This window comes from Dromiciops gliroides, chromosome 2 (assembly GCF_019393635.1).
Source record: "Dromiciops gliroides isolate mDroGli1 chromosome 2, mDroGli1.pri, whole genome shotgun sequence".
NCBI classification, from domain to species: domain Eukaryota; kingdom Metazoa; phylum Chordata; class Mammalia; order Microbiotheria; family Microbiotheriidae; genus Dromiciops; species Dromiciops gliroides.
The window spans coordinates 583877576-583902448 of NC_057862.1; the positions used below are offsets into that span (position 1 = coordinate 583877576).

The 24873-nt window shown below is 38.4% G+C and overlaps 1 protein-coding gene across 1 annotated transcript in view; it reads left to right on the forward strand.

Moving 5' to 3' along the window:
• The window catches only part of LOC122740785 (WD repeat containing planar cell polarity effector), a 415321-nt gene that overhangs the window by 186136 nt on the left and 204312 nt on the right, over positions 1 to 24873 (forward strand).

The window sequence follows — 24873 nt, forward strand, 5'->3', positions numbered from 1 at the left end:
CAGTTCTGGTAAGGAAAATACTTTAAACTGAAATGTATTTCTACAGGGTATAAAATGTATGGATTTGTTTTAAAGACCAAATAAGATAATTTACACAGTGTAGTGAGTTCTTCTGTCCTAAATCAATGCCATTCTTTCAGTAGCATTTCTCCTAAAAGCCATAATTTATTTTTTTAACCTTTTAAAAATATAGCTACATATGAAATGGAAATCTGAAAGGACAGCATACCCCCTTATATTTCTGGCATCACCTAACATTTCAGTCTTGCCATAATTTCATAATTGTGTTTCTGTTAATTAATATCCTCTTCCCTTTGTCCAAATGTCTCTATCCATAAATGTATTAACAAAGATTTATTGATACCATTAAATCACAAAGCGAGCAAAAGGTTTAGAACTGGGAGACATGTTAGAGATGATCTGGTCCAAACCTCTCAATTCAATTTAACAAAAATTTTTAAAGTGCCTGTCATGTTCAAGGTTCTGCGCTAGAGGCCAAGAATACAAAGAGAAAAAAAAGAAACAGCCCTACGTTGTGTGAGTAAAAAAGGAGGCAGAGAGGGATCACAGCTGAGGATACTAGAGGAGGAGATGGCTGTGAGCTGAGCCTTCAAGGTTGACAAGGATTCCACAGGGCGAGGTAAAAGGGAATGATTTCTGGGCTTGGGCAAAGGCTTGCCTGAAGATGTGGAATTTAGACTTCTGGAACACATGTTCAGCCAGTTTGGCAGGAACATAAAGTTCGTGTGAGAGAGAGAAGAATAGTATGAAATAAGGCTGGACAGGTAGATGTGGAGGGCCTTAAATGCCAGCATCAGGAATTTATATTTTATCTCTAGGCAATGGGAAGCCACTTTTTTTTTGAGTAATGACACAGAATCAGGAAGATTATTTTGGCAGTTGGGTGGGATATAGATTGAAAAGGGGACAAGTCTGAAATTAAGAAGACCAGGGAGTAGGTTATTCTAAAAGTCCAGGTAAGAGATGATATGGTCCCAAAATAGGACAACAAGGAGTAGAGAACAGAGTAGGACATTACAAGAAACACTGTGGAGGTAGAACCAGACTTGTCTAGTGATTCAGTGTGGAGTGTATGGGGGGGGCACTTTAGAAGAGACCTCAGATACCTATAAGTTTTAATTATAGTAGCGGAATGAAAAATGCACTCAATGTAGCATATTGTGGGAGTTCAGTCAGGAAGAATCTGGGTACAAATCCTACCCTCTGATATATGCTAGCCGTCGTTCGGATTGGGGTTGTCTGGCCCCTAGGTACTGTACTTCCTGAGCACTGATCTGGCCTTGTCTCTTGCCATGCCTCTGGTAAGTTGTCTAAGTACTGTACTGTCTGAGTGATGGTCTCACCTTTTCTCCTTGTGTAGTTCCATGCTTTGGTTTCTGCCTGCATGGGCTTATTTCTACTCTGTCTGTTGGTTATCTCCAAATTATCTATAAAATATCTTGTTTGTATACGGTTGTTTGCGTGTTGTCTCCCCCATTAGACTGTGAGTTCCTTAAGAGCAGTGACTGTCTTTTACCTTTTTATAGCACCTACTCCCAGGGTTGTTGTGAAGATCAAATGAGATATATTTATAATGCACTTAGCACAGGACTTGGCACATAGTAAGTACTTAATAAGTGCTTATTGTTGACTGACTGAGTTTGTGAAGTCCTACACAGGATGAATAACCTTCTGGCTATTTCTTTTTGGTTTCCTTCATTACTGTTCCTTCTGGTGCATTTTTAGAGATTTTGCAAGGTAGTGGGGTGTGTGGGAGATCAAGGCTCTTCTACATACCAATATTCCCATAATCCCTGACGATTCTTAAGGTAGGATTGGGGACCCTAGTGATGTGGTGGTGACTGGGTTTTTGAAAACAATTCCAGTGGAGTCTAGGCTCTTCTAATAGGTTCCATCATGCCAAAAAAAGATATTGAACCTGGCCTATCACTGTGTCTGCTTTTTGAAGAGCAGCCTAGCCAAGTGCAGAGATGCTCATCTCTAGGAGACAGGCTCCCTGGGGTGGAATTCCTTGGTAATGTCAATCTATACAATAAAGGAAAATACAAAATGACCCTTTTACCTTTGTAGCCAGTTCACTTCCCAACTGCAGTGATGGTGGCAACGTTGTTGAAAATGAAACAGAAGAGTAGGCTTTAGGAATCTACAAACATTAACTTAGCTATTAGTACTCTAAGTGTAAGACCTTTGTTCAGTGTACAACAAAGGGATTTATTACTGGATGAACTGAATTATAGTAATCTTGATATTTTCAATGTAATGAAACTGGAAAGAAGAAAGAAGTTGCAACTTAATGAAGAGATGGCTCACAGGATCTCATGGAATTGGCAGCATTGGATTCAGCATTCCTTCATATGGAAAGTTATATGTCTCTGAGTTTATGGACCAGTCTGTGTGACCCTAGGCAAGTCACTTAACCCTCATTGCCCCACAAAAAAAAAATGTTCAAGTTGGAGCTTATGCAGAGAACATAGAAAGATATACAGTAAGAGTGAAGACGGGGCAGCTAGGTGGCACAGTGGATAAAGCACTGGCCTTCGGATTCAGGAGTACCTGAGTTCAAATCCAGCCTCAGACACTTCACACTTACTAGCTGTGTGACCCTGGGCAAGTCACTTAGCCCTCATTGCCCGGCAAAAAAAAAAAAAAAAGAGTGAAGAGCATACTACATCAAGGAATTATGGAGAAAAGGGGAGAAATCATCATGAAGGAAGGACCCAACTTCTTCACCACCACTGACAACCGTCACTGACCAACTGCCACCAATAGGCAGATGGGCACAAGATCCCTAGGAATGGCATCACCTCCCAGACCACTGGTCTTGCTTCCAGAGGAGCCTTCACAGCAGTCATTTGGAGAAGCAATTTTTCTGGAGAAGGGGCTATCCAACCCCATGAACTGCCAACTAATTTTTTTTTTTTTGGTGAGGCAGTTGGGGTTAAGTGACTTGCCCAGGGTCACACATCTAGTAAGTATCAAGTGTCTGAGGCCGGATTTGAACTCAGGTCCTCCTGAATCCAGGGCTGGTACTCTATCCACTGTGCCACCTAGCTGCCCCGCCAACTAACTTAAATCCACAATGAAGGAAAACCCCATCTAACTGAAGCACCAGGGCATCTTGAAGGAGAGATAGGGGGCAGCATGTGCCAGACAACTCCTACAACCCCCACTTCTTTGACCACCGTCTCCTCTCAGATCCTAATAGAGATAGCCCAGGACCCTGACACCAAGAGCCTTGGGATTATCAATCCTTCCAGCCTAGCCCTCACAAGCCATCATCTTGGGAGGCAACCCCTGTGTAGAATGCTCCTTCAGGTGCTGCAGCCACAGCTACTAAGAACCCAGAAAGGAAGTTCTTGCCACCACAAGTCCTTGGTGCTATGAATGGTTCAACACCAGAAATAAAATGAGTTTTCAATGGCAATGACATTAAAGAGGAGGTATTGCATCTGCTTTGCTGCTGCACCCTAAGAACCATGGGACCTTTTCATCTGACTTGTAGTTGACACTTTACATATGTATCGTCTCCTCCCTTAGAATGTGGGACTTCTTGAGAGAACAGACTATCTTGCTTTTTCTGTTTATATCCCCAGTGTTCAGCACAGTGCTTTGCATATAATAAGTGCTTGTAAATGCTTTTTCATTCATTCATTTATTCAAGAGGTATAAAGGATGTTTCCAAAAGAGCATGTGAGTAAAAATGATGGGCAGGTCACATGGTGAGAGTGAGGGAGAACTGATCAAGTAGTTTCTCATGCTCTGTTGGTATCTTCATGGTCTTAAAAGAAAGCAAAGAAATCCTCCGGTGTATCGAGTTAACCCCTTATGACAAACTTGGGAAAACATGGAAAGGAGACACACAGATTGCACAGACATAGATGGGATTGATTTGCATAATTGAGGAAATATGAGGCCATGTCTGTTGCCTGAGGACTATAAAATACTCCTATTCTCATCTCTGTCTTGTACAGGCTGTCCCCAGTTCCTGGAATGCACTCCTCATCTCTGCCCCTTAGAATCACTAGTGTCCCACAAAATTCAGCTCATGTACTGCTTTCCATGTGACATCTTTCCTGATTTCCATCCCCACCATCCCCCTGTTAGCTGCTACTGTTCACTTCAAAAAAAAAAAAAAGCCTGATATTGATTTTGCATGAGCTCATTTACATAAAGTCATCTCCTAGCCCACTCCTCCCCAATGTGAACTCCTCGAAAGTCAAGAAGTTTTCATTTTTGTTTTTGTATCCTCTGTAGCATCAGGTAGCATTTTTTTTTTGAGGGGCAATGGGGGTTAAGTGACTTGCCCAGGGTCACACAGCTAGTAAGTGTCGTGTCTGAGGCTGGATTTGAACTCAGGTACTCCTGAATCCAGGGCCGGTGCTTTATCCACTGCACCACCTAGCCGCCCCAGGTAGCATTTTTAAAATGTTTTTTGATTGATCAATTGGCTAGCCTAACTCAGCTTAGAAAGGTTCATCACTTAGAAGACTGGTAACAAGATAATAAATTGTTTCAGCTGTACAATCAAGTAAGGTGAAGAGCACTCTGAATTTATATTGGTGAAGGGAGAATACAGTGAAATCACAGATCTTTATAACAAATAACAAGTTCAATTCCAGATCTTTTACTTTATTAATTTGGTCATATTTTAATTTTCACTGTATTTTCTGCTTTTATGGATCACTGAAATCATGGTTTATTTCTATATGAGGTTATTACCATATTTCCCTATGCTTGAAGATAGGTCTTAGGCTTAATAGCTAATGCTTGTTTGTTATTACATCTCAAATCTGTGAAATAAAAGCACTTGACCTTTTATAATTGAGATATCCTAGAATCATTATAGTATTTAGAATGCATACCCTTTTCTATTTGCATGGATTGAATTTTTGAAACACCTAACCTAAATGTAATCTGAGGAAAATTAATTCTAGTTGTCACATTATCTTCAAAGCTTAATGAATAAGGGAGGACTAATATGATAATGCTATATCACAAAAAATTAGGAGAAATAGAAATGAAAATGAAGATTTCTATATCTTGAACCATAAATGTACAATACATAAAAAATTTGCTTTTGATAACTTAATTTCTTATTTTAAATGAGTTAATATAAAACGTATTTTTATTTCTCTTCATTGTGACTTTTATACATGAAACCATTTTTTCCCTTTGAGTGTATTAGAGGTCCTACTAATTAAGGTATGCTTATAGAAGTTTATGGTGTGAAATTCACCTAGCAGTTTTCTTAAATCCAAAAAATGAATCAAACATTTTTTCATTCTGAAAAAAAGATAATTCAGTCACAGAGAGCTTATTTCTATGGTTTTTTTTGTTTTCTCTTTTATCTCTTCCTTAAGCCAATTTTCTGCTTAGAATCCACTGTTAAAAATCTTATTTGATTCACTATGTAAGCTTATCCATTATTCACTATGCAAAAAAGAACTGCAATTATTTTTGCCTTTGCCTTTAAAAGTTTGCTCTATGGACAAGTCAGTGTTATTTTATTTTTTATCTTTCTACATAGAAGAAAAGGAGAAAATTCTCCTTAAAGTTCTATAGCTGAGAGCTTTAGTCTCATAGATTAAAAGATCAAATTAGGGGCAGGTAGGTGGCGCAGTGGATAGAGCACCAGCCCTGGAGTCAGGAGTACCTGAGTTCAAATCTGGCCTCGGACACTTAACACTTACTAGCTGTGTGACCCTGGTCAAGTCACTTAACCCCAATTGCCTCACTAAAAAAAAAAAAGATCAAATTAATTCTCTTTAAGTATTCTGATTTTTGAGTTTGCATTTTAGGATTTGAGTGACTGTTGGCTTTTATTCTGATTAGCTAGAGAAGCCCATTAGTTACTAATAAAATTAACAATAAAAATGTACCTGAATTCTACCCTTTTTAGATGATATTTTAAAATATTTGTTAAAATTTAATTAATATCAGTATCTTATTATACATAATAATTCAGTTTACAAACTACTCTTCACAGCAGCCACAGAATGTGGTAGATTATGTAAGAGTCCCATTTTACAGATAAGAATATTAAGGCAGACACTTCTGGCCTATGTCACACATATGTCCCTAGAAAAAATCTGAAATTCACATCAGAACAAATAATGATCAAGAAATCCAATGAGAAACTTACAGTGAATTATTCCACCTAGGCATCAAATTCAGCAAGAAGCCTAGGGGCATGGAAAGGGGGCCACCAGTACAGTGAGGGTCAGCCAGCAGCAGCTCAAAAAAAGACATCAGCTTTCTAGCAAATGACCAGAGACACCTGTAGCCTACAAGACTGTTTCTAGAGACAACAAGAGTGAAGGACCTCCTAAAAAGTCCCATGAAAGTCAGAAAGCCCTGGGGAGGGGTGGTGCAAAAAGCCTAAGGGTGGTGACCTTGGAAACCCCAAGGGAGTAGTTATGGCCAGGATAGTGTGGCTACTTTCATATCAGGATAGCTCAGGTGTCTGGGTCTCCAAGTTTCCTAACTGGCTGTTCTGAGATGACATAAAAGGCCCTAAAGATCTAAACCTGGGAATCTCAAAAGACTTGGGGTTGGGGAGGAAGGTTACTCCAAGAGGTAGAGAGACAGTAGTACAGGAACTCAGGGGCCAATAGCAAGACCAATCAGGACCTACCAACCTAGAGGGTGTAGCCTGAACCTAGCCAATACCCCAATTCAGGAACTAAAGCTAAGGAGATAAGTAAATCAAAGAAAATAACAATGTGAATTTTTAAAATCAATGTAGATCTAAGATCCTTCCATAAGAAAAGGATTGTTGTACTATTCTGAGCAATGTTTCAAATGGCAAAAGAGAGGACTTTGCACAAGGATTATATGAGTACCTAGAAGAATGAACAGGAATGGAGGCTGTAGAGGAAAGAATTGGAAGGATTAATAACTTGGAAGAAAAGGAAGTGAACCTTACACATGGCCTCCCTAAAAAAGTAGAATAGGCTAAACCCATATCAATGAGTCAGTCAGTAATTCCATGAGACAGCAAGAAAAATGGGAAATAAAACCAAAAGATTGAAAAAAATAGAGGAGAAAGAGATATCTGAGATATATATGTATATATTTGTGTACCTGTTGTCTTTTATTCTGATTAGCTTGAGAAGTCCCATTAGCAGCTTCTCTCTCTCTCTCTCTCTCTCTCTCTCTCTCTCTCTCTCTCTCTCTCTCTCTCTGTCTCTCTCTCTCTCTCTGTCTCTCTCTGTCTCTCTCTCTCACACACACACACGCACACACAGGAAACCATGTCAATAAAGACAAGTTAGGCAATCACTAGATTACATTAAACCATGATAAAAACCTGGACATTAGGGGGCAGGTAGGTGGGACAGTGGATAAAGCACTGGCCATGTAGAGGACCTGAGTTCAAATCTGGCCTCAGACACTTGACACTTACTAGCTGTGTGACCTGGGCAAATCACTTAACCCTCAATGCCCTACCAAAAAAAACAAAAAAAGTTCTCCTATCCCCAGTGTCTCATATGGTGCCTCAGCACAATTTTGATCTGAACCTGGGGTAGGGAATTGCAAGAAAAACTTGGACATTATATTTTCAATAATCACGAATGAAATCTAGACCCATTAGAACCAGAGCACAAAGTAAAGGTCTAAAGATTCCAGCAATCACCAACTGAGGAAAAGTGCCAGGAATATCACAGCCAGATCCAAATTCCCATGTCAAACAAAAAATATTATAAGTTTTCAAAAAGATGTCATTCAGGGCAGCTAGGTGGTGCAGTGGATAGAGCACTGGCCCTGGAATCAGAAGGACTTGAGTTCAAATCCAGCCTCAGACACTTGACACTTACTAGCTGTGTGACCCTGGGCAAGTCATTTAACCCTCATTGCCCCACAAAACAAAAAACAAAAACAAAAAAAACCCAAAACAAAACAAAAACAAACAAAAAAGATGTCATTCAAATACTAAGGAACCACAGTCAGGATCAGAGAAGGCCCAGAAGTTTCTGTTATAAACAAGAAGAGATTGTGAGTGAAATTTTACCCACCACTTAAATATAAGAGATTTAATTGCGATAGCAATCAGTATAATAGACTACAAATGGTGATTTACTCTAAATTAAGTGTTCTTTGATTACTTATAGCATAGAGCATAGATTTTATTCTTACATACTCTTAGTAGTTTAAACTCATACTGTAATGTGTTTTCAGATATCAATGAATTATGAACTTGCTCTTGTTCTGAATAACTAAATCCCTTATATTGTATTCATTGTTGTACATTGAGGTTAACCACAATATCTAAAGATAGTATTCCTCAAGCTAAAGAGGACCAATCAGCTCATTTGAGATCCATGACCACCAGCACACCTCATCATGTATATGAACACTTGGTCCCTAAAATGATATCCTAGATGGTCAACCAATCAGCTGAAAGGAATGGCCTTTCTGTCCAAAACCAAGGACATTCCTGTCCATTAACAGTTAAATGACATCTGTAAGAATTTCAGAATCTCAACTGAATGTATGAACTGTACCATTTGACCTTGTGATGTAGATAAAATGGGAGGTGTTAATGTCTTAAAATAGTGAGGTATATAAGCATTTAAGCCACTTAGGAGTAAAAAAGTCAGAGACCTGTAGAGCTCAGAGTCTTTCAAGTTCTACCCCTGACTGACCGGCTTTATTGTGAGACTGGTACCCTCTCTCAATAGACCTATCTTTCTACGGCTTGGAGACTTTGCTGTTTCTTTCTTTGTCTGACTTAGAAATTTTCGCGACAAAATCTTGTAACATAGTTTCCCAAAGAGAATATAGGCCCAAAACTAAGAGTAGTACCATGCAGGACTGAGTATAATCCTGTAGGATGAAAAAATGGATCTTTGATGGAGTGGAGAATTTTCAAGCATTTTTAATAAAGGGACCATACCTGGGTGGGAACTTTGAAACTGAAACATGAGTAAATAGAAATCTGGGAAGCCAAATTTATTTGAGCAGTTAGAAAGAACTGCATGATGATGCAGAGAAGAAGAGACAACCACGGAGGAAGGAGGGGGAGTAGGTATCAGATGAACCTTTCTCTCATGAATTGGACAAAACAAGGTTGAGCACACCCAATTTAGGGGCACATACATCAAGCTCAACAGGAAAACAAGCAGGATTGGAAGTGGATTAGGGTGGAGGAAATAACCACAAGCAAGACAAACTTCCTAATCCTGAAGGGGATGGGATAAGAGGAAAAGAAAGCAAAGACCTAGAATATAAGAGGGGTGCTCATCAACTTGAGAGTGGCTGAACAAGTTGTGGTTTCTGAATTAACAAATATTATTTCACCACAACAAACTACAAAAAATAATAATTTCAGAGAATCCTAGGTAGTATGAACTGGAAATAAAGAAAAAGTCTTGAAAGACTTAAGAACTCTGCTCAATTCAGTAAGCAAACCATGCCTCCAGACCACCCAGAAGCATGTTCCCTGCTTTATGACAGAAAGGTGATGGACTCAGGGTGCAGAAGTGGCATACATTTTTGGACATGGCCACTGTGAGGATTAATTTTTCTTTTTTCTTTGTTTTTGTTTTTGTGAGGCAATTGGGGTTAAGTGACTTGCCCAGGGTCACACAGCTATTAAGTGTCAAGTGTCTGAGGCCAGATTTGAACTCAGGTCCTCCTGAATCCAGGGCCAGTGCTTTATCCACTGTGCCACCTAGCTGCCCCAGGATTAATTTTTCTTGGTTCTGCTTATTTGTTATAAGGGTTTTTTACCTTTTCTTTCTCTGGGCTTTTAACTGGAGATGAGAATGAGGATGAGAATGGGGATAGAGAGAGAAGGTAGGTTAGTAATAGTGAGGCCAAAAGAGCACCATTGGGAAAAAATGTAATTCAGAGAAGAGAGCAAAAGGAAATTAGGAGGGCAGCTAGGTGGCACAGTGGATAAAGCACTGGCCCTGGATTCAAAAGGACCCAAGTTCAAATTCAGCCTCAGACACTAGACATTTACTAGCTGTGTGACCTGGGCAAGTGACTTAACCCTCATTGCCCCCCCCCAAAAAAAGGAAATTAGAAGGAAATACAGATAAGCAGAACAATTAGAAAGTGGAATTTATTACATAATTTTTTCCAAAAGGATCAAGATGAGATGGAGATTCATAGTTTCATCTACAGTCTTTTTGTGCACTGATGTGGTATTTTTCATAGGTGTTTAAGTTCAGGATAAGAAAAAACAAACAAAAAGAAACTAAGGCACAGGCATGTTCAGAAGGGTAGGTCATAACAAAGCAGGGATTCTAAAACATTTATTCTGTTTCCAAGTCCAATGTTCTTATGACAATAGTACATTGTCTCTTTATTCTTCATTAAAGGAATCTCAATTAAAAGATGATCTGATTGAGAAAGTATCTGATGATTCTTTTGATGACAGTCCGATGATGATACTGTGATTTCAATCATGTGGCTACTAACATGTCCAAGTCTTCTTATCCCATGTAGCTCTTATCCAGGTGCTCTTCTACATCCATGAGAGATGATCCACTTTCCATGCTGGACCTTCCTCCAGATTTCTCAGCATTCTAGAGATGCCAGTGGAGTATATTGGTTATTTCTTATATTTGATATATAAACTTCCCAACTACTTTCTCAGTCTCAATATGATACCCTTTATGTGTTTCTCCTGTGCAATCCTTTGGACTGAAAGGTTTGGAATATGAAAGGTTACGTGATACTTCTTGTCTACTGACTATACAAAAATCAAAACTTTTGATTCCTTGGTGAAGAACAATGCATTAAATATGCTTTGGAACAAGATAGATCCTATTCTTGTATTAAATTAATATAATACTCATCCAGATCCAGAGAAAATCACCTTATTCCCCAGATGCTGCATTTCTCTTAATGAAGTCTAAAATTACATTAGTTTTATTGATCACCAAATCACATCATTGACTCTTACTGGCTCACTTGTCCACAGATCCTCCAGATATTTTCTAGACAAATTGCTTTCCAGCCACACCTCTCTTAGCTTGTACTTATGAAGTTGAACTTTGGAAAGCTGGTATAAGTTTTTATATTCATCCCTATTAAATCTCACCTTGATAGATTTAGCCTAAAGCGGTAGCCTGCCAAGGCCTTTTTTAATCCAAGTTCTATTATTCAGCATGTGCGTTATCCCTCCCAGCTTTCTGTCACCTGCAAATTTATTGAGACGCCATCTATTCCTTTATCCAAGTCATTAATAAGAATGCTAAGCATCACATGGCCAAACACATTCCTCAAGGCTTCTCTCTGGAGACCTCTTTCCAAGCTAACATTGAACCTCCAAAAACTATTTTTTGGACCATTCAACCAGATTAGAATCCACTTAATTGCCCAATCTTTTAGACTACAGGGTGATAAATAGACCTTTGTTCCAGGATACCAACAACACTTGTTCCTCAGAACTGAGGCAAATAAGGAACACAGTGGATAGAGGGCTGGGCCTAGAGTGAAGAAACCTGAGTTCAAATCCAGTCTGAGACACTTACTAGTTGTGTGACCCTGGACAAATCATTTAATCTTCATCTGCCTCACTTTCTTCAACTTCTAAAATTGGAATAATAATATGTACCTCCTTGGGTTGTGAGGATCCATATTTCTAAAGTACTTAGCACAGCACCTGGCACATAATAAATCCTTCCTTCCTTCCTTCCTTCCTTCCTTCCTTCCTTCCTTCCTTCCTTCCTTCCTTCCTTCCTTCCTTCCTTCCTTCCTTCCTTCCTTCCTTCCTTCCTTCCTTCCTATAGTAAGTATAACAACTAGTTATCCTGAATAATTAGTTAAACTACATACCACATGGCCTGTACTTCCTATCCTCAGGTGAGCTCCCCTCCTACATACACACACACACACACACACACACACACACACACACACACACATACACACACACATACGGCTGCTTGAAGATCCCTGTCCCTACTCCATATCCTCTCAGCTGGTTTCGTCTTAAAACGTGTATTTGAAGGCACTTTTTGTGTTCCCCTAAATGAGTTTTGTAAAGTTTGCTCCAGGCACAAAAAACAATTGTAGCTCTGACCACATCTCTCTATCTTTTCCACAAGAATAACATTAAAGGCTTTATCAAATGCTTTGCCAAAATCTAGGAAATAAACCATGTAGCATTCCCTTGAGAGATGTAACAACAGAGGTGTCTTTATTCAGTATCCTGTGAATATTAATTCCAAGTAAGGCACAAAACACATAAAGGTATGTTTGCCAAAGACTTTTCCCACACACATGGATGATGTCCAGCACACAGTCCAAATCAAAGAGAGCTCTTCCCTATACATGGCAAAGTCTGCCCAATTAAAGGAATTACTTTTTCCAAAAATGTGATTGGTTTTCTTTCCTAGAAAAAGCCTTCACAAATTTTTACCTTTAAAATCCTGAGATTCAGATAACTTTGCAAACTTCATCCCCCCTTTAGACTATTGGGATTGTTTTTTAGTTCTTATTCTTAAACTTTCCACATTTGCCATTACTACCTACCTCTTACGTTTTTCTAAATTCTCTTTTGGCTTCTAAGACACTACTCTTGTGGTTTTCGTTCTACTTATCTGTCTTCTTTTCTGTCTCTTACCCCAGTTCTCCATATTCTTTGCAATATTTAAGGTAGGCATACTATAAGGTTCTGTCCTTGACCCTCTTCTTTTAATCTCTTCATATTATCTCTATCAGCAACTCATCCACAACCATGACTTCAGCTATCACTGTTATACAGAAGGTTTCTCTCTCTCTCTCTCTCTCTCTCTCTCTCTCTCTCTCTCTCTCTCTCTCCCCCCCTTCACTGTCCTGTCTCTATATTTAGGTATCTATATGTATGTGTGTGCATACATATATACACATATACATATGCACACATATATAAATACATACACACATATATATACACAAATATATATATATATACACACACACACACACACACACACACACACACACACATATACATATAATCTCCAGACCTGAATCTCCAATTGCCAATAAGACACTACCACATAGGTATACTACCAACACCTCAACTCATCATGTCCCAAATATACCTTATTTTTTTAAAATTAAACCTGTTTATCTTCATGTGATTTTGTCTCTTACTGGCATTACCATTCATCCCATCTCCTGTGTTTGAAATGTTGACATTGTCTTTGATTCTTGACTCACCTTCACCTTTCATGTTTAATTAGATACTAAATCCTATTACTTCTAACTACATAGTATCTCTTATTTCTCCCATCCATCTCCTCCTCTTGATTCATGCTGCCACCACCATTGTTACCAGCTTCCTAGAATTTCACTGTAGCCTCCTAACAGGTTTTCCCAACTCCATTCTCCCCCTATCAAACCATGTTTCCCAACAATGCCAAACTCTTTCTCCTTGTGCATAGATCTGGTTATATTATGCCTTTCTACAAAAATCTTGAGGAGTCCCTTTTGACTTAACAAATAAAATTCAAACTTCTTTTGCTTGGCATTCAATATTAATGATTAATAAAGTACTTTTTAGTACAAAGTCCTTTTCTAACAGAATTACAAGGTAGGGAATGCAAGTAGTATTATTCTCACTTAGCAGATGAGGAAACTGAGGATCATAGGGATTAAATGCCTTGCCCAGGATCACACAATTAATAAATGTCGCAGCTAAAATTCAAACCCAGGTTCTCTGACTTTAAATATGTTGGAGTTTTTTTGGAAAAAATCCAAGCATTTATTAAGCACCTATTATATGTTGGGGATGAGATGGAAATACAGTAGAGTATCTCTGCCCTCAGGGAGCTCATATTTCACTAGGGGAATAAAACATGTTCACAAATGCATAAATACAAGATATGTTGTAGAACCACATTGTATTGTATATACATTTACCATACATGGATTTAATTATATGTCCAAGCAAGAAAGGCACAAATGGTGTGAGAAATTCTACCCACCATTCCACACAGTAGATCGGTCTGAAATGGGAGACATGACTCTGCTGTTCTCTAAGTCAGTCCCTGTTCCTCAGACTCAGTTCTCAACTTGGGAAATGGTCACTAGCCTGGCCCAGAGGTATGATGTAATAGCGATAAAGTACTTCAACTACTTATACATATGTTAGCATTGTCTGGTGTCTTTCTACCAAAATCAAACATTTCCATTAATGACATTTCAGTTTGCCCTAATTACTGTTTCATCCTTCACAAGATAGAGAAAATCACAAGAGAAACTTTTATTCTGGATCTGATTCTTGCTAAGAGGAAAGAACTGTTTTGGGGACAGGGGGAGTGAAAATGATGGGAACTTGAGGGGAAATAATTTCTCCCTAGAGTTTGTGATAGGAAAGGACATGCTGGGCATAATCTGATTTGCATGCTAGATTTTGGGAGAACAGATTTTAAAGGGTTCAATGGAAAGGTAAGGAGGATGCCATGGACTACAATGCTATATAAGAAGGCAGCCCAGGAGGGGTGAGCTCACAAGGATTACATTCTGAAGACCCAAAGAGAAATAAAGCATTCTAAAGAAGAGGGAAAACTGGAGTCGTCTGAAAAGACTTGTAAATACATGGGGGACTCACCAAACCAACTTAGATATTTTTTAATGTGTGTATTGAAGATGAAAGCAAAGGCAAGCACGAAGGAATGAGTGTCAGGTGCTAGAACTTAAAATGAGCTGAGCATGGCAAGGCTAAGGGCACCAAAAAAAGGAAAAGGTGGGTTGTTTTGCTTTTTTTGCAGGGCAATTGGGGTTAAGTGACTCGCCCAGGGTCACACAGCTAGTAAGTGTTAAGTGTCTGAGGCTGGATTTGAACTCAGTTACTCCTTAATCCAGGGCCGGTGCTCTATCCACTGCACCACCTAGCTGCCCGGAAAAGATTTTTAAACCTGTATTGAAAGAGGAGATCCACAGCTCATCTTGGCACTAAAGAGTCTGTTAGAGCAGGTGCCTTCATCTCCCAATTTCCCTTTCCCCCTCCCAACTGGCCACTGACTCCTCATCAATCTCCACTCTTACAGAACTCATAATGCCCACTTCCCGGCAGGGATGGATGAGGGCCCTAGAAGCCCCTTGTCCTGCATTGCTGCTCATACCACTTGGATCAGTAAATGATCCAATTTTTTTTTTTTTTGCAGGGCTTGCCCAGGGTCACTGTGCTAGGCACTAGAGACAATAAATACAATAATAGAGTAATCCCTACTTTCAAAGGATTTACATTTTAATGGAGGAGGTTAAAATCTTCCCTGCTACTATATCCTAAGGTTCTATGGGCCTTGCCATCTGCCATGAAGAGGAAGCTGTTGGTGCAAGGGATAGAGCACTGAGTCTGGAATCTGGAGGGCCTGAGTTTAAATCCAGCATCAGCTGGTTACTAGCTGTGTGACCCTAGGCAAGTCACTTCCCTGCTGTTTTCCTGAGTTTTCTCATCTGTAAAATGGGGATAATGATACCTACCTCTCATGGATCAAACAAAATAATATATTATTAGCACAGTTCCTAGTACATGGTAGGTGCTAAATAAATGCTTATTCCCTCCCTCCCTAAAGCTGAAGTCTTTTATAAAATGATTTTTCTCTCTCAACTTGTGTATGAGTTCTTCGAGAGGAAGAATTGTATTGCTTTTATTTTTGAATCCTCAGCTCGTAGCATTGTGCTTAGAACACTGTGCTTGCCACCTGGTAAGTGCTAATAACTTTTATCAGTCAGTCATCAGAGAATGGATAGGACCACTGCTTGGGACACATGGAATAATGATAACTGAACAGAGGGAGGGTAGGGGCTGCCCACTTCACTTCTGTTTTCCTGCCTAGTAGAGAGAGGGAGAGAAAAAGAGACAGGCAGTGATTTATTCTCACAGGACTACAATTGTGAGGGCATCAAGAAACTGAAATACAAGGCATCAGGACAATCTTGGCTTTTATTAATACTGAAAAAGGTGACAGAAAGAACATCAATAACTACTGACCTGTGGACTTACTCTCCTATCTCTCTAAAATCTTTATGGAAGTCATCTGTGCACAAAGTGAGGCCCTCCTAGATGAAAGCATTCGTAGGGAACAAGCAGACTTTTAGAAGCAGTTTTCAACAATGGCCCACATCTTTATCGTCTCTCAATTAGCTAAAACACACAAAGGATATAATATCCCACTATGCTTATTGTTAGAAATCAGGTGAGGCAAAATGCAGGGAGATAGGTGGAGCAAAGATGGCGGAGAGGAAGCAGCAAGCTACCTGAGCTCTCCTTCTGTTCCCTCAAAAAGAACATTAAATCAAACCTCTGGACAGATTCTGAAACTACAGAACCTGCAAAGAGACAGAGAGACAACAGTCTTCCAACCAGAGATAATTTAAAAGACTTCAGGAAAAGGTCAGTCTGACTCGGGCAAAAGGGAGGCCCAGCACAGGACAGCAGCCCAGCGCCGAGGGGGTTAGGGCAAGTCAGCAGGAGCTGAGGGCCACAGCCAAACAACTGAGGGCCCTGGAACCTGGCTCAAAAATCTGGTGGCCAAGAAGGACAGTGGAAAAACCTACCTGCACCAGCTGAGAGGGCAAGTTGCCAGCTGTAGGGCCACAAACAGGATAGGCGGTATCAGGCACCTGACCAAGTGTGCTCAGACAGGAAATGCAGGGGGGCAAACTGCACACACTACAAAGGCCTCAGAGTAAAAAGCCAGTCACACAGCACCTATACCCCTGCACAAGAAGCCCAAAACAGGGACCCTGGTGCCCCCAGAGCAGACCTCAACTTAAAAAATAAATAAATAAGCTGCAATAATGAGTAAGAAACAAAAAAGAGCCCTCTCCACTGAGTGCTTCTGTATCAATAGGGAAGAAGCCAACACAAACTCAGATGAGGACAATACCCTCAAATTGCCTACATGTGAAGCCTCATGAGGGAATGTGAATTGGTCTCGAGAACAAAAAGCCTTCCTGGAAGAGCTCAAAAAGGATTTTACAAATCAATTGAGAGAGGTGGAAGAAAAAATGGGGAGAGAAATGAAAGCAAAACAAGAAAACTATGAAAAAAGAATCAGCAGCTTGGAAAAGGAAGCACAAAAATTGACTGGCCAAATGGAAAAAAAGGAGCATAATTTCACTGAAGAAAACAATGCCTTAAAAAATTCATTTGGCCAAATGGAAAAAAAAGGTGCATAATCTCATTGAAGAAAACAATGCCCTAAAAAATTCACTTGGCCAAATGGAAAAAAAGGTGCATAATCTCACTGAAGAAAACAATGCCTTAAAAATTAAAATTGGTCAGTTGGAAGATAAGGAATCCATGAGACACCAGGAATCAGTCAAGCAGAATCAAAAGAATGAAAAAATAGAAGAAATGTGAAATATATCATTGGAAAGACAACTGATCTGGAAAACAGATCGAGGAGAGACAATTTGAGAATCATCAGTCTGCCTGAAAGCCATGACCAGAAAAAGAATCTAGACACCATATTCCAGGAAATTATTAAGGAGAACTGCCCTGATATCATAGAATGAGAGGATAAAATCGTCATTGAAAGAATTAACCAATCACCTTCTGAAAGAGACCCCAAAAGGAAAACTCCAAGGAATATTGTAGCCAAATTCCAGAATTATCAGGTGAAGGAGAAAATACTCCAAGCAGCCAGAAAGAAGCAATTTAAATATCATGGAGCCACAGTCAGGATTGCTCAGGACCTGGCAGCTTCAACATTAAAGGACCACAAGGCTTGGAATATGATATTCCGGAAGGCAAAGGAGCTTGGATTGCAGCCAAGAATCTATTACCCAGCAAAAATGTGTATTCTCTTTCAGGGGAAAAGATGGACATTCAGTGACATTGGAGACTTTCAATCTTTCCTGAGGAAAAGACCAGAACTGAATAGAAAATTCGATCTTAACATACAAGACTCAAGAGAAGTTTAAAAAGGTAAACAGAGGGAAAAAAAAAAGGTTACTCAATTAGGTTAAACTACTTATATCCCTACATGGAAAGATAATACTCATAACTCTTAAGAACTGTAAATGTATTTGGGCAGAGAGAAGGAGTTTTCACGGAGGGTATAAATATAAATTGTCTTTGATGTGATGATACAAAAAAAAGTTAAGTGGTTAAAAAAAGGGAATCAAAGGGGAGGTGGAATGGGATGAATTATATCATATGAAGAGGTGAAAAAAAAACCTATTACAATAGAGGGAAAGAAAGGAGGGGTTAACATTGTTTCAACCCTAATCTCATTAGATTTGATTCAAAGAGGGAATAACATATATGTTCACTGGGATAAAGAAACTTAGCACATTCTTTAGGGAAGCAAAAGGGGAAGGGAAAGGGGGTGACTGATAGAAGGGAGGACAAAAGCAAGGGAGAAAAGGGTAAAGAAAAGAGAGGGGGTGATAAAAAGGGAGGGCAGATTGGGGGAGGCAGGGGTAAGAAGTGAAACATCAGTGAGGAGGAATAGGGTGAAAGAAGGGGGGAAAAGTACAAAGGGGGTAAATAGAATGGAGGGGAATAGACAGTCAGTAATAATAACTGTGAATGTGAATGGGATGGACTCTGCTATAAAACGGAAGCGAATTGCAGAGTGGATTAAAAACCAGAATCCTACAATATGCTGTTTACAAGAAACACATTTGAAGCAGAGAGATACACACAGAGTAAAGGTAAAAGGCTGGAGCAGAATATATTGTGCTTCAGCTAAAGTAAAAAAAGCAGGGGTAGCAATCCTTATGTCAGACAAAGCGCAGGCAAAAATAGATCTCATTAAAAGAGATAAGGAAGGAAATTACATATTGCTAAAAGGTACTATAGATAATGAAGTAATATCAATATTAAATATGTATGCACCAAGTGGTGTAGCATCCAAGTTCTTAGAGGAGAAGTTAAATGAGTTACAAGAGGAATTAGATAGTAATACTATACTAGTGGGGGATCTGAATCTCCCCCTCTCAGAATTAGATAAATCTAGCCAAAAAATAAATAATAAAGAAGTGAATAGATTACTAGAAAAGTTAGACATGATAGATGTCTGGAGAAAATTGAATGGGGATAGAAAGGAATATACCTTTTTCTCAGCAGTACATGACACATTTTCAAAAACTGACCATGTATTAGGGCATAAAAACATCATAGTCAAATGTAGAAAGGCAGAAATAGTAAATGCATCCTTCTCAGATCATGATGCAATAAAAATTACATGTAAGAAAGAGCCAGGGAAAAGTAGAATGAAAATCAATTGGAAACTAAGTAATATCATTCTAAAAAATGAATGGTGCAAACAACAAATCATAGAAACAATCAATAACGTATGTCCAAGAGAATGAACAATAATGAGACAACATACCAAAATCTATGGGATGCAGCCAAAGCAGTGCTTAGGGGAAAATTTATAGCTCTAAATGCTTACATGAATAAAAAAAGAGAAAGAGGAGATTAATGAATTGGGCATGCAACTTAAAAAGCTAGAAAAAGAACAAATTAGAAATCCCCTATTAGATACTAAACTAGAGGATCCTGAAAATTAAAGGAGAAATTAATAAGATTTGAAAGCAAAAAAAAAAACCTGTAGAATTAATCATAAAACTAAGAGCTGGTTTTATGAAAAAACCAATAAAATAGATAAAATATTGGTTAATTTGATTAAAAAAAGAAAGAAGAAAACCAAATCACCAGTATCAAAAATGAAAAGGGTGATGTTACCACCAATGAAGTGGAAATTAAATCAATAATTAGGAATTATTTTGCCCAACTGTATGCCAATAAATTTGACAATCTAAATGAAATGGATGAATATTTACAAAAATACAAACTGCCCAGGTTAACTGAAAAGGAAATAAAATCCTTAAATAAACCCATATTAGAAAAAGAAATTGAACAAGCCATTAATGAACTCCCTAAGAAAAAATCCCCAGGGACAGATGGGTTTACAAGTGAATTTTACCAAATATTTAAGGAACAATTAATTCCAATATTATACAAATTATTTGGAAAAATAGGTGAAGAAGGAGTTCTACCAAATTCATTTTATGACGCAAATATGGTGGTGATACCAAAACCAGGCAAAGCAAAAACAGAGAAAGAAAATTATAGACCAATTTCCCTAATGAATATTGATGCTAAAATCTTAAATAAGATATTAGCAAGGAGATTACAGCAAGTGATCACCAGGATAATACACTATGACCAGGTGGGATTTATACCAGGAATGCAGGGCTGGTTCAACATTAGGAAAACTATCAACATAATCAACCACATCAAGAAGAAAACCAACCAAAATCATATGATTATCTCAATAGATGCAGAGAAAGCTTTTGACAAAATAGAGCACCCATTCCTAATAAAAAACACTAGAGAATTTAGGAATAGGTGAAACTTTCCTTAAAATAATAAACAGTATTTACTTAAAGCCATCAGCAAGTATTATATGCAATGGAGATAAATTAGAGGCCTTCCCAATAAGATCAGGAGTGAAACAGGGATATCCATTATCACCCCTATTATTGAATATTGTCCTAGAAATGTTAGCTTTAGCAATCAGAGAAGAGAAAGGAATTAAAGGAATTAGAATAGGCAAGGAGGAAACAAAACTATCACTCTTTGCAGATGATATGATGGTATACTTAAAGAATCCTAGAGAATCAACTCAAAAATTACTTGAAACAATTAACAACTTTAGCAAAGTAGCAGAATATAAAATAAATCCACATAAATCATCAGCATTTCTATACATGACCAACAAAGTCCAGCAGCAAGAGATAGAAAGAGAAATTCCATTTAAAGTAACGGTGGATAATATAAAATACTTGGGAGTGTACTTGCCAAGACAAACCCAGGAACTCTATGAGCACAACTACCAAACACTCTTCACACAAATCAAATCAGATCTAAATAATTGGAAAGATATCAATTGCTCATGGATAGGCAGAGCTAATATAATAAAAATGACAATACTACCTAAATTAATTTACTTATTCAGTGCCATACCAATCAGACTACCTAAAAATTATTTTATACAGCTAGAAAAAATAATAACAAAATTCATCTGGAAAAACAAAAAATCAAGAATATCCAGGGAAATAATGAAAATAATTCAAAGGACGGTGGGTTAGCAGTACCAAACCTGGAGCTTTACTATAAAGTGGCAGTCATCAAAACTATCTGGTACTGGCTAAAAAATAGAGTGGAGGATCAATGGAATAGGCTAGGCACAGGAAATGCAGTAGTAAATGACACTAGTAATGTAGTGTTTGATAAACCCAAAGACTCCAGCTTCTGGGATAGGAACTCAGTATTTGACAAAAACTGCTGGGAAAACTGGAAGACAGTATGGCAGAAATTAGGCATAGACCAACATCTTACACCTTATACTAAAATAAGGTCAAAATGGATACACGATTTAGACATAAGAGGTGATACCATAGGTAAATTAGGAGAGAAAGGAATAGTCTACCTATCAGATCTTTGGAAAGGAAAACAGTTTATGAGCAAACAAGAGATAGAGTATATTATAAAATGCAAAATGGATGATTTTGATTACATTAAATTAAGAAATTTTTGTACAAACAGAAGCAATGCATCCAAAATTAGAAGTGGGCAGAAAGCTGGGAAACAATTTTTATGACCAGTACTTCTGATAAAGGCCTCATTTCTAAAATATATAGGGAACTAAATCAAATTTATAAGAATCCAATCATTCCCCAATTGAGAAATGGTCAAAGATATGAACAGGCAGTTTTCTGATGAAGAAACCAAAGCTATCTATTCCCATATGAAAAAATGCTCTAAATCTCTAATGATTAGAGAGATGCAAATTAAAACAACTCTGAGGTACCACCTGACACCTATCAGATTGGCTAAAATGACAAAAAAGGAAGATAATAAATGTTGGAGAGGCTGTGGGAAAATTGGAACACTAATGCATTGTCGGTGGAGCTGTGAACTGATCCAACTATTCTGGAGAGCAATTTGGAATTATGCCCAAAGGGCGATAAAGCTGTGCATACCCTTTGACCCAGCAATACCACTTTTGGGTCCTTTTCCCAAAGAAATCATGGAAAGGGGGAAGGGACCCACATGTACAAAAATATTTATAGCTGCTCTTTATGTGGTGGCAAGGAATTGGAAGTCGAGGGGATGCCCATCAATTGGGGAATGGCTGGACAAGTTGTGGTATATGAATACAATGGAATACTATTGTGCTGTAAGAAACTATGAGCAGGATGAGTTCAGAGAAACCTGGAGGGTCTTGCATGGGCTGATGATGAGTGAGATGAGCAGAACCAGAAGAACATTGTACACAATATCATCAACATCGAGTGTTGATCTACTGGGATGGACTATATTCTTCTCACCAATGCAATGGTACAGAAGAGTTCCAGGGAACTCATGATAGAAGAGGATCTCCAAATCCAAGAAAAAAAAAAGAACTGGAGTATAGATGCTGAATGAACCATACTATTTCTTTTGTTTTGGGTGCTGTTGTTTTTCTATTTTGAGGTTTTTCATTATTGCTATGATCTTTCTCTTATAACATGACTAATGCAGAAATAGGATTAATGTTATTATATATATATAAACCCATATCAGATTACCTGTCTAGGGGAAGGGGGAGGGAGAAGGGAGGGAGAAAAATCTGAAATTGGAAAGCTTGTATAAACAAAAATTGAGAACTATCTTTGCATGTAGCGGAAAAAAATAAAAAATAAATAAATTTTTTTTAAGAACTGCAGGGAGGTGTATGCCCGACAAAGATTTCACCATTGTGATTGTAGGAGTCCAGAGAGAGTCCCTGTGGATGGCAAGGTCCTCCAGATATTCCTGTTGCGAGAGGATATTGGTCTATTTGACATCACATTGCAGAGCTTCCTGGAAAAACTATGTCATCAATCAATAAACATTTCTAAGGCTCTTACTACATACTAGCCAATGTGCTAAGGATGGAAATCCAAGGAAAAGCCAATATCAGCCCATCTTCAATCAGCTTGCATTATAAGTAGGGAGATGTGAATTACTAGGTAAATATAAGATATGTGCAGAGTAAAGGGAATCATTGAAAGGATTTTGTCCCTTTCATTCATATACACAGAGAAGACCAAATAGATGGAGGGTGCTGGTTGTCCAGATTCCAACATGCATTTTAGCACACTATAGAGTTCATTCAACAGTATGTTTAGGACAGACAGTACAGATTGACGGTGAGCTTGGTGCAGCCCCAAAAAGGAGGAAGAGAGTGGTCTGGATTGCTTGGGGGGAAACACAAAGTTCGTGAGCTGACTCCAAGCTCTCCGTGAAAGCAAAGGCCCTTCTTTTGCTGCCATTTAACCAGAATTGCTGAATCCCTGGAGCTTTGTATAGTTCCTGGCACATAGCAGGCTCTTGGTAAATACTAATCGATGAATGACTGATGACTATATGGCAACAATGCCTGGAATGCCACTGATTCTGAAGAACTAAAAATGAGTATCACACCAACAGCGATGGAGAGATGCATGGTGAGTGTGAGCAGGCTGCAAGATGTAGTCAATGGGCAACTCTAAAAAACAACAGCCATGAAGGATTTATATGACTAGAAGAGAAGATGGGCTGGCATGAGTGAGAGATGACAGGTGGACAGCCAGAGTGTTCTATTGGTGTCCTCATGATGTTGAGAGAAATCAAGGTAGACCTCCAGCATTTGGGGAAGACCCCCCCCACCATGGCAAACTTTTGGGAAAACATGAACAAGAGTTGCCTTGGATGGGCAGGCATGGATGGTCTACTCTCTGCATCATCAAAGAGAACTCTCAAATTGATGATATGATAGATATATTCAAATATTAGGTTATTTTTCTAATTTCCTAAAGATTAGTACTTACTAATTCACACCTCAGTTGTCTGGCATTTTTGTTTGTGATAACTTGTTATTTCAGTTTTCTTATTTATGTAATATATAATATTCTGATTCTTCTTATTGTTGAATACCAGAGCCCCATCTGACTTTATTCATGATTTGTCATTGTCTCTTTGAAAGAATGTTAGAGTGATTTATTATTTTTTATCTTAATAGTATTTTTCAAGTCACATATAAAGATAGTATACAACATTCATTTTTATAAGATTATGAGTTCCAAATTTTTCTCCCTCCATCCCTTCCCCAAGATGACAAGTAATCTGTGATTTATTATTAAAGCTTTCTCTTTTTTATACTCTTTCACATAAATAAATCTATTAAGTTGTCAATATCCATTGGATTGGGGGGTTGGGAAAGAGTTCACTATTACCTTTTCTTTGGTTCTTTTTAGAGATGTGAGTTTGAAGCATGCTCTTAGTTTATAGTACAGTGTGATACCTTGATTAAGAAGTGCTTTTACTGGAGTGGTTAGGTGGCGCAGTGGATAAAGCATTGGCCCTGGATTCAGGAGGACCTGAGTTCAAATGTGACCTCAGACACTTGACACTAGCTGTGTGACCCTGGGCAAGTCATTTAACCCTCATTGCCTCACCCCAAAACAACAACAACAACAAAGTGCTTTTACTACAAAAACCTCCTAATTGGTATGCCTGCGTTAAGTTTCTCTCCCATATAGTCCATGCTATATATGGTTGGCAAATTTCCCTTAAATTCTGATTGACCTTGCCTCTCTCCTACTTGCTAAACTCCAGCTGGAGTTTTATTCTCCAAGATAAAAAATGACCTCCTCTGTTTAGCTTTTGTGTGTGTGTTTTGTTTTTGTTTTGTTTTAAATCATAAAATTATTTTATTATTTTCCAGTTACATGTAAAGATAGTTTTAAATATTAGTTTTCATAAGATTTTTAGTTCCAAATTTTCTCCCATCCTCCCTTCCCTCCCCCTTCCCCAAGACAGAAAGGAATCTGATATAAGTTATACATGTACAATCACATTAAACATATTTCTGCATTAGT